Below are 12,384 nucleotides of genomic sequence, written 5' to 3'. Positions count from 1 at the left end.
CACTAAACTCCCAAGTCTACAATCTGTTGATTCATCTGAGTCTCTGAAGTTTGACAACTATCCAGATTCAGATTCAGATGATGATATGCCACCTGAGGTTGCAACAGGAGATGACAACAATGATAATAATGATCCAGGCAATGGTGGAGGAAATGGTGGAAACACTGGAGATTCCACTAATGCTAGTGGTGGATCATCAAGTCATCCTGGCAGCAACTCAGGGGGAGCTGATGAATCAACTAGTCACACATTTCAGCATAATGACAATACTGCTGAATCATCAAGATCACATCTTCCAAGGGAAAGGATCTGGAGCAGAGATCATCCCTTTGATTTAATTATTGGTGATCCTGATGTTGGTGTAAAGACTAGAAGTGCTACGTCTAATGAATGTTTATTTTCTGGTTTTCTATCTCAATTAGAACCAAAGAAAATAGATGAAGCACTTGCGGATCCTGATTGGGTTCTTGCCATGCAAGAAGAGCTCAATCAATTTGAGAGACAAGAAGTCTGGGCCCTGGTTCCAAGGCCTAAGGGTAAGTCTATAATTGGAACTAGATGGGTCTACCGGAATAAGTTAGACGGTGATGGCATTGTTGTGAGAAACAAAGCCAGACTGGTTGCAAAAGGTTATTCTCAAGAAGAAGGAATTGATTACGATGAAACCTATGCTCCAGTTGCTCGTCTTGAAGCCATCAGAATATTTCTTGCATTTGCTGCACACTCCAACTTCAAGGTTTATCAAATGGATGTGAAAAGTGCATTTCTAAATGGAAAGCTTGAAGAAGAAGTATATCTTGAACAGCCTCCTGGCTTTGAAAATCCAGAATTTGCTGACTTTGTTTACTTCTTATTCAAAGCTGTCTATGGCCTCAAGCAGTCACCAAGAACCTGGTATGACACCCTCTCTGAGTTCTTAATTGAAAATAATTTCACTAGAGGTGTCATAGACAAAACTCTCTTTTACAAATTGCATGATAATAATATGATATTTGTTCAAATATATGTTGATGATATTATATTTGGTTCTACTAACGATGACTTGTGCAAGAGATTTGCTAAGTTAATGCAGAGTAATTATGAGATGAGTATGATGGGTGAGCTGTCCTACTTCCTTGGTCTTCAAGTAACCCAAAAGGAAGATGGTATTTTTATTTGTCAATCTAAGTATGTTAGAGATCTTCTGCGAAAGTACAATCTAGAAGACTCTTCACCGGCAAAGACACCCATGGCCACTGCCACAAAGCTTGACCAGGATAAATCTGGTAAGAAAGTTGATATCTCAAGCTATCGAGGTATGATTGGCTCTTTACTCTATCTCACTGCTAGTAGGCCAGATATTATGTTTGCAACATGTTTGTGTGCTAGGTTCCAAGCTGATCCTAAGGAATCACATCTTATAGCCGTCAAAAGAATCTTTAGATATCTTAAGGGTACACCTGGCTTAGGTATTTGGTACCCTAAGAATACTGGTTTTGACTTAACCGGCTATACAGATTCTGATTATGCAGGATGCAGGATTGATAGGAAGAGTACGTCTGGAAGCTGTCAATTTCTAGGACGACGGTTGGTTTCCTGGTACAACAAGAAGCAGCACTCCGTGTCTACTTCTACTGCTGAAGCTGAGTATATAGCTGCTGGTAGCTGCTGTGCTCAGATACTCTGGATCAGGAATCAATTAAATGATTATGGTGTTGTAGTAAACAAAATTCCTATATTTTGTGATAATACAAGTGCCATAGCCATTTCCAACAATACGGTTCAACATTCAAGAACCAAGCACATTGATATCAGGTATCATTTTATTCGAGAACATGTCATGAATGGTACAGTGGTGTTACATTTCGTACCCACGACTGAGCAAATTGCTGACATCTTCACTAAACCACTTGATGAATCCACTTTCTCTAAGTTGGTTTGTGAGCTAGGGATGTTAAATATGACATAGTTCTCACTGTATATATTTTTCATATGCTTTATATGTTTTTATATATTTTTGTGAATTTTCTGTGTAATTATATTTGTGTTATTAGATTTTATAAAATATCCTGTAAATTATCTGATAATATTTTGTGTAATTATGCATGTTTGTATATTAGTCTTTAATTTTCTAAATGCTTGCGTACTCCCCTGTATTAGTTTCTAAGCATCTAGATAATTATTTGTAGTTACTTTGTATTTTTCAAAATTAATTAAGTATAAATATCAGAATTTAAGTTAATTCATTTTATTGAATTAAAGTTAAGTTCATAAATATTTATATTTAATTAAAGTTGGAATTTATAAAATATTTTTGTAATATATATTATTGCTTTTACTTTAGATTTTTGCTTTTAATTTAAATTATTTTTATCTTTAAATTTTAATCTAAAAACATGTTTATTTATATATATTTTCTTTCGATCTTTCGGGCAGTACACGTGCTTGTTAATAACCTCGCAAGACAATTTTTATTATTGTCTTGTCCTACTTCTGTTACTGCCGTCCTTGTTTAAATTACCAAGACAATATGAAATATTGTCTTGATAATCCTTTTACTCTCCATACCAATCTCCTCACCAATCACCTCTACATCACCCTTCACCACCACCTGAAACAGAACCACCTCAACACAACTTCTTCCCTGTACAACAATCATCTATCCTTCCATCACAATCTGAACCTACTCCCTCAAATATCCAAACACATGACATCCCTCAAACACAATCAACCTCTCAGCCACTACCAGCTGATTCTGACATCGACATTGAGCTACAGAACTTTCATGACGACTTACAGGTAGCTGAGGTACTTTCTAACTTTTCATCTAATTTTACTGTTGATGTATCAGATTATGATTGTGATATTGATCTTGTATGTCAGACTGCCAGCATTGAACCTGAAAACACCCAGGTTCATAACCAAGCTGATGAATTCTTTTCAACCTCTGGTTCTTCGTCAAACACTCCTACCAACACTACTACACCTGTTGTTAAGAAGGTAGCCCGAAAACGGAGTGGGAGTGCTATGATTCGTGAACCCGCAGCTCTGTCTCACAAGAAGCTAAGGGTGGATGAACCTGAGAAAACTGCAGCCGCATCCATTTCCTCCCAAAAGGATTTGGATACTGAAATGGTAAATATACAGTCTCTAGATTCATTCTCTCAACAGGATGCGTTTATTGAAATTTGCCGTCCTACCGCGGTACCCTGTAAAGAGTCAAGCACATCACTAGCACTCACGCTAGTAAACACTCAACCTGATCCTTTTGTTACTACACTTAATGAGTGCACAGATTTTCAAAACATGTTTAATGAAAACTTTTCTGATCACTCTTTCTTTATTGATCAGGGACTACTTGGCAGCTTGCAAGTACATCTGCCTTCACAGGCATCGGAAGGACAATTTGTTCCTTCACTACCTATGGTTCCATCTCAGGGAACTTTGGTAGTTTATACAGGTACTGGTGACGGTGTGATAAACACGAGTGAAGAAAGGCAAACACCGAGCGAAACACATGCACGTGAGAATAGAGATCATTCTTCGAGTGTTCATGAGGTGAGTGCACACACCAACACGGATCTGTTACAGGAACAAATGGCTGCCCTGAGAGCTGAATGTGAAAGACTTCTTGCTGAAAATGCTAAGTTGAAGAGTGGAGAGCTAGTCACTCTACAGAAGCAAGTTGCTGATACTTCCTACACTTCTCTACAAAGGAAAATGGACGAACATGTCAAGGGTATTTACTCTCGGATTGACAAGAATCATGAGCTCTGTATGTCAAAACTTCATAGCGTGGAGCAAACATTGGCCCAGGTTGTTGATTTTTTGAAGATTCCTAAGTCTACAGCTCAGTCAACTCCAGAGGATCCCTCAACTAAGGGGGAGAAGGATAAGGACAAAGATCAGGAGGATAAGGGTGGAGCAAGCAAAGGGAAAGAAAGTTCAAAGTACTCTTCTGAAGCAGCTAAACATGACAAATCTAAAGACAAAATGCCTGCATCTGATGACATCTTCTCTAATCAAGATTATGATAACATTCCTGATGATGTTGCTGATGATGATGCATTTGATGCTGCCTACTTCCAAGCTGAAGAAGAAGGTCATTTTGAGGAAAGATTTTTATTCACCGAGCAAGAGCCTATTGACCCTGAGCACTTGGAAAGGGTTCAAAAGTTTAAAGCTGAACATGAAGCTAGCAAGGCAAAGCTTCGTGAACTACAAAGGCTGGTGGATGAAAAGAAAATTACTGATGAGCATATCAAGTTGGAGAAACAGAAACTTTGGGATGCTGCTTGTAAGCAGAAGAAAGAAGATATTGCTCGGAAAGTTGGAGAAAGCTGGGACATCGCAAGGAGGATCTTCTCTGGACCTCAAAGGGAACCTTTTCAAGATAGAAAGTTCAAATCATTCATATATGATTTAAGAGAGGTAAACCCTAACGAGGATATGTTTATGCGTGCCTTTGCTTTTGAATTAGATTATATAACTGTTGGCGTCAGGAATCTCCTCGATCAATGGGAGATTATCATTTCTACTCATAGAAACGGGACATTCAGAGTTTCAGTTGATTCGTTCAAGTTGTTATCTCTTACTGAAATCTGGGTGGCTCGTAACAAGATCCGACGCAGTTCGAATCTGAATGAACTCCTTCGTGACCGACTTATGGAATATGCTGTTCATAATAGTCCACAAGTCGTCAGAAACCCATACTGTGTAAAGTTCATTCACGAAAGCAAGTTTGGAACCTTCTACTTGGACCATCGACATCTTCAGAAATATGGTGTTAATCAGATGGTTCTTGTATCTACTTTTCTGCGTACCAAGGGCTTCGCTTCGAAAGCCAAAGCTGATGCTGATGCTGAGATTGTGGATTACTGCACAAAGAGAAAGGTACATCACTACTTCAGAAAGATGAAGTATATCAACCCAACTCAGCCCTCAGACTTTATAGAAGACCCTGTGGATACAGAAGTTCAGTTCCAGCTGTCCTTGGCTCGAGAACGAAAGAAGCGTGGTGAATCCACCATATCTGAAGAGCCTACTCAGGATGAGCCGTCTACTCCTATTATTCATGTGTCAGATATTGAAGAAGGAGAAGTCACTCGCTCTGAGTGAAATAGATTGACTAGGATATTTGTAAGATATGTTCATAGAACATCCTTTTGTAATCTATTATTATTCTGGTTCATGTTTCATTTAATTACCAAAAACTTTTGCTATTTACATTTGTATGTTTAATCCTTTGTCTTATCTGTTAGTTGAGTTATCCTCTAGGAAATTTGCCTGTTATGTTAACAAACAAATAAGGGGAGATTGAAAGGCATATGTTTAGCCTATTTGTATTTAAAGAGGTACAATTCAATTCAGATAAGAAAGCTCAGTAAATAGCAAGTCACCGGAATCCGTACGAAGAACGTCAAATGATTTATCGGAATTTTATGTCAGAAAAATTCCAGGATGCTGCTGCAGTCCACTGAGAGAAGTTCATTCATATGTTCAAGCCTCAGTGCACAAATAATCTTTTGTGGCACGTCCAGGAGTTCAGAAGGTATGAAGTTTCTATACTTTATTTATTCAGATGATTCCAATTTATGAAGAAGAACTTACAAGACGAAGACTCGACGAACAAGCCACAGCTTAATTGTTTTAATGACGAGGAATATTTTATTCAGCTAGATACAGATGTGTAAGTCTAAATGTAAAGACAACTCTATCTGTTACATAGGGATGATAACTCAACAATAGAACAGGACAAGTAAATAACACTACGCCTGCACCGGAATCGGAAGATACGAAGACAAAGGTTGAAGAAGCCATCTACAGTCTTGAAGGAATAAGTTCACTGGAAGAAGTTCATTAATATGTTCATGCCTCAGTGAAGAATAAAGATTGAAGTATTCAAGATTGTGGAAGCAATGAAGATGTTGTCCAAGTACTAGAAAGATTTCAGTGCAACCCCTGAAGCAAGATATTTCTATATATCTTGGTTGGTTATTTATAATCAACAAACTGAAGCATAAACTAACCCGGAACCGACTGATCAATGGTTGCTGACAAAGACGGTACAATGTTCAACTTCAGTGTTAGTCGCTTGTGAACCAGACCAGTGCACTAAGCGTCAGCACGTACGGAGCTTTGCAAAGTATTTATCGATCGAAGAATTGATCCAGTCATATCAAGTCATTTGTTCCAAAGCCAAGTCAAGCCAAATGCCAGCTATGCCAAAGCTTACTGCTCAAATGCCATATGTCAAAGCTTCCACAGAAAGCCATATCAGGAAGTGACATTTTATATATGTGTGCACTTATATATTTGTATATGTACAAATATAATTATATATGTATATATGTATATTTAATTAAATATAATATATATAATATATATGTATATATGTTTTTAAACATATGTATATGTATATTTATATGTATATATATTTAAATAAATATATATGTATATAGTATATGTATTTATATTTTACATAAACATTTATATATTTAAGTGTATATATATATATATATATTATATTATGTGCATAAATATGTGTATATTTATATCTATAGATAATTATATATATATCCCTATATATATTTATATTTATATTTACATATAATTTTATGTATATTATATATATTTAAATATGTGAGAATATATTTAAATATATGTATATATATATATTACTATATGTTTATATAAATATTATTTATATATATTTATATATATATCTTTATTTATACATATATTTATATAATATTATGAATATAATATAAATATATGGATGGAGCAAACTCAAGTCAATCTCAGTCAAAGGAGTGATAACAAGGAAAGCTCTTACTATGTGAGGAACAACATTTGACCGAAGTCAACAGCTCTTCCTCACTTAGAAAATTCTCTAAGTACATCACAGTGAAGACATAGCACTCTTGAGGCGCAACCTTTGACCAAAGTCAAAGTTCGTCCCCAAGAGATGAGAGAGAACAAGGGACCTTCACCATGGAGCAAACTTTGACCAAAGTCAAAGTTCGTCCCAAGAGATGAGAGAGAACAAGGGACCTTCACCATGGAGCACAAGTTGGAGTTTTTACTTAGAATTATTTTCTAAGTCTTGGCTGATCAACTGGGAAGCGCAACTTGGAGCGCAACCTTTGACCAAGTCAAAGGTTGCGACTCTAATTCATCTCACTGTGGCACTAGTTCAAGTAACTACAATTTGTCTAAGTAAGAAGACACACTGTGAACACAGGGAGGCGCAAGGTTTGACTAGGCGCCATGTTTGACTCCTGCTTGGCGCAACTTCAATTGCTTAGAATTATTCTAAGTAGAAGTTTTGCTTGAATCAGTCAAGCGCAACATTTGACTTAGTCAAATGTTGCGCCTCTGACTTATAATTCTTGGCGCAACTTTGAGTTTCTCTTGAGTTAGTTTTTATTTGGACAATTCAATTTAACCACAGTTAAATTGAATTCGTCCAGGACGAACTCAAGTCGTCCAGGACGAACTCGTTAACCATGGTTAGTTTATGAAAGCCTATAAATATGTGATTGTGGTTCTCACAATTCACAACATCCTTCGGGATGGATGGCCAAGTGCTTTGCACAAACTCTCTCAAATAAACACACACCCTAGCCTAGTTTTGTACCGTAAATATTTGTAGTGGATAGGGCTTGTAATATTTAGAGGAGTGGTCATTGTAGCCAACCTTCGGGTTTGGATTTGTAGCACCTTCGAGGTATTTATCAATATACAGATATACCTTGGAAAATATTGTGTGTTTGTTTAATATTTTCATATCCTCAGAAACAGACCCAATAAATATCCGGAACACGAAATCCATTACAGGACTGCAATTTATTTATCCGCAAGATTCGAAAGAATTTTAAATTGTAGTGAGTATCGTATTCAACCCCCCCTTCTACGATACTTTGGACCTAACAATTGGTATCAGAGCCAGGCTGATTGATATACAAATCAGGATCCTAATCGTACGGAAAATCAAGAACCTAGCTTTTGATATTTGATTAGGGAAAATGTTCTTCCGGTTTGTGTTGCTGAATTTGTCTGTAGGCCTAAGCAAGGATTATCTGTCGGATACTGAACTTTGGACTGGGACTTATAAATTTATATTTTAAATTTTAATAAGTTTATTTTATAAATTTGATTTAATTTATTTTAAACTTATTAATTGAGTTTATTATGAATTAATTAAATTTATCTTATAAACTTAATTAAATTTACTTTATAAACTTTACTAAATTCATTTAATAAATTTGAATAAATTTATTTTAGACTTGTAAAGTTTACTCTTAGACTTTATCAAGTTTATCATAAATTTTTATAAATTTATTATTTAAATTTGTATAGTTTATGATTTAAATTTAAGTTAAAATATAAAATATAAATTTAAGAGGATTTAACTGATTATGGATATAAGTTCAAGTTCAAGGGTTCAATTTCATTTATTCTGGAAGCTATGATTTAATTGGAGACGAGACACTTGAATATTTTCAAAAATTAAATTTATCTAATAAATTTTAATATATTTACTAAATGAATTTGAAATAAATTTATTCTAAACTTATTCAGTTTATTATGAATTTATTTGAATTTATTTTTTAAATATAATTAAATTTACTTTATAGATTTAACTAAGTTTATTTTATACTTTATTTTCTTTCATCTTTTAAAACTTAATTTTTTAAATTTATTTTCTTTATATAATTCAAACTTAGTTTAAATAATCAAGTGTCCCGTAACCTATTCAATTATTTCTACTCCAAGACAAATCAGATTGACATTTAGTTGAGACAGATCAGGCTGACAGATTACAAGACAAACACCAGGTTTTCAAATACCAGATTCTCAGATCCGGTAATGGAAGTACATTGATGACCCAATCCAATTGATTACTCAAAGGATTATTAGAAGCAGTTTTCTATGTTCGACAAAGCTGATTGTGATTCGAAGAAGATTCTATTGAAGACTGATTGGAAACTACTGACAGTGAATTTTGAAGAAAGTACTTCAGGCCTTGATCTGAGTAATTACTCCGACTTGATTATCAGATCACCAGATCAGGATGGGAATTTGCTACATCTGCAGTGAAGCATCTTTCCAGGGCTCGGAATGTCAACTTTGAATGGCACCACTGGTAGTAGGAAAAGAGAAGTTTTTACGGACGAATTTTCAAGGGATTTCAATCTAACTCGGTGATTCAGGGATATACAATTACACAGTGAATTGTATCAATACTAAATCCATCCAGAATCAACTGAACCAAAGACAAAGAACTGTGGAGGTTTAAGGATATAATTATCGAGTTACTACCGCACCAAATCAGTTTCGTGCATTTATGTCAGAACCTTAGGATTGAACAAAAGAGTTTGTAACAGCTGAATTTGAGGAAGCTCAAGTCAACGAAAGTTAACACTTTTGAAAAATGTGAGGACGGAACTTCAAGGATTAGCATAACACTGTCTGAGAGGTTTAGTCATTTCAAATTCAGATGGAATCTATTGGTTTCAAGCGGATACTCTTCAGGGTTCAGTTTAAGGAGGTTGTTTCAAAACTGAGTTGGTCAGTACACACAATATTGATTGGTATCTTTAGAAAAGAAGGGTTGCTATATATATTGAAGCCTCGACAAACAAGGATGATAGGGCTTGTCTGAAATTCAAGTGGATGTTTTGAAAGAAACATCACAACAAGTTCTTATGCTATTTTAGGAAAGGTGTGAGCTGGATCAGTTGCTGATGAGAAGGATGATTATGGTTATCTGGCTATCCTAGCATTCTCTGAAGATGACTCAACTCGCACATCTCAGGTACGAATTCTTTCTAACTATGCAATACATATTTCTTTATATTCAAATCATGTTATAAATTTCTGAGTAGAATTGTTCAACACACAAGCACAAGCATGATAGCATCACAATAGATAATGTTAAACTGGTATGCTAGATGACTGTTCTAGTTACTAGGCTTGATGATAATCTTGTGCATGTGTCTTTAGCAGATTCTTAACATGTGTATGAATATTTAGGATTTGATTATTTGCAATGATGAGATTAGAAGCTTTCCTTTGGAAAACAACTCTTAGTTTTAGGGGTTATGATCCTAGCATGTATAACTTTGTTGAAACACCTACTTTCAGATTCCCTAGTACAATTAGATTTGCTTATTTATCTGAATTGTTTGTTAAGGAATTTTATTTTGTTCTATGATGGAATGTCTACCTTGTGTCAGTAGAACTTTTAGAACTTCATGTTAAATCTAAAACTGACTTAGGTAATAGAGATAGTATAATGGCATATAACAACAGATTGAGATTAGTATGAATTGATAATGTGATTATTAATTTCTTGTGTCTAATCCATATGCTTTTCGAAGATTATTGAATATATGTAATTCTACTTGCTACCTGTTGCACTTGTGTTAATTGGTTTAAGTAGAGAGTACTGAATCTTCTGAATTGCATAACTGCCTACCTTGCTCTTGTCTTATCTTTGATTATTTGCCATGTGTATTCAACATCATGTCTGCTTATTTTCTTGTCATGAATGCATGTCCGTGTACTTGCATTGATTTTAGAAAAGCATGTTTGAGAATCACATTAGGGCAATGTCTAAATAAGAATTAGCATGTTAAGGTTGATTTTGTTGTTACCACTGTTAAAGAAAAATCTCTAATCCATCCGGACCCAGTTATGATTGGGGACCATAGAACACTTTTCATTTGTGATTGCAGGTTACATATGTTCCATATGATTTTTGGTGCACTCTGTTTGCTGAGTAGCTGAAATCATATATTTACCAAAAGTACCCTGTCAGCAAATGTGATCGTGTGAGCAGTTCCGTCAATAATCTTTGAAAGATGACAACAAAGATTCTCTTGCGGGACATGCCTGTTTTCCTGGAATGTCATCATGGAAACATATCTTTCTTGAAAGAGTCAAAGCACACAAATTCTGAGTATCAGACTGTTCTCTGACAAAGGACATTATGTCAGTTCATGGAATAGTGCTTTATCTCAAATCAGGAAAGATGTGAATCTGCTCGTAGCTAATATGGAACTTCAATTGAAGATGAAGTGAGCTATTTCGATAGTAAAGCTTCATCGGATGAGTGTTAGCTATGGAACATGAAGCTCTCACACTTGTATGTCAAAACAAGGAGCTCTTTTTATTCGTAAGAAGAGAATTAGTGAGAGGACTACCTCATTTGGGATTCTATATGGATGAAGCTTATGAGGTATGTCAATAGGGAAGTCGAAGGAGCATCACAAAGAAGCAAAGATATGATCAACATTTCTGAGCCGCTTCAGATGATACATATGGATTTCTACGGATCAGTTAATGTTATATCTACAACAAAGCCAGATATCTTTTTGTGATGATCGTTGACTACTCTAGAGTCTTTTGTGTTGTTCATATGTGTTCGAAGGACAAGATGTCACAAATGAAGGTTGATCAAGATGAACCCTGATCATTGATAAATCCAGAAAGACACCATTCTTTCAGTGGCCAATCAGAAGCAAACACTAACTCTTGGTATGTGTTTGGAGGAAAATGCCTCTTTGAAAGTCTTGCATTTGAAAATCAAAGAATATTTTCCTCAGCTACTCAATGGAGTCTATAGTCTACAGGGTGATTATGATTGATCACCAGAAGGTGATTGTAAGTCTGGATGGGACGTTGAACAACACTTTGCTCCAAGCTGTTAAAGGTGATATTATTGGTATAATGATGATTCAGATCCAAGCGGAATCTCTTTGCAAGGATAAGGATTATTAAAGAAATCCCAGCAACAGCTTAGGGGGAGCATTTGGTAGATCCACTAGTCAAACTCAACACCACACAAGATGAACAGGACATATAAAGAACGTATCTGCTTAGACAAAGGGTTTGGAGTCAATATCATTCCCGGGTTCTAGTTCTTAAATGTTCCTAACGGTGAAGTGAAGACTGGGAGAGCTATTGTGAAAGGATGTTATTTCTTTGAGTTTCAATCTAAAGTGAAACTTGAGGAAGATTCAGAAGCTCTTAAAGGGATCCAGATTGAGTGATTGCACAGCAAGATGATCTCAATCAATTTGAAAAGCAGATTGTGCGGATTCTGATACCCTGACCAAAAGACAATTCGGTACCTAGTACTTGTCGGGTATTCAGATTCCAACTGGATAATTTTGGCTCTGTTACGAGGGACAAGCCAATTTGGTTGCTAAGAGTTACTACAAAGGAGAAGGTTATGAAGATGATGGAAACGGAATCTTCAAGTTCAGGACTCTACATCTTAGGGGACTCAACGACCTTCATGATTTAACTAAAGCACCATTGACGAGACTCGGGTTCAGGATATTACAGTGAGCTAGAAGATGAAGATTCATACAAAATTTCAAGGACTTTGCAGTT

This window comes from Daucus carota, chromosome 7 (genome assembly GCF_001625215.2).
Source record: "Daucus carota subsp. sativus chromosome 7, DH1 v3.0, whole genome shotgun sequence".
NCBI lineage: Eukaryota > Viridiplantae > Streptophyta > Magnoliopsida > Apiales > Apiaceae > Daucus > Daucus carota.
The sequence above is the reverse complement of the archived record's forward strand: the minus strand, read 5'-3'. Positions refer to the sequence as shown.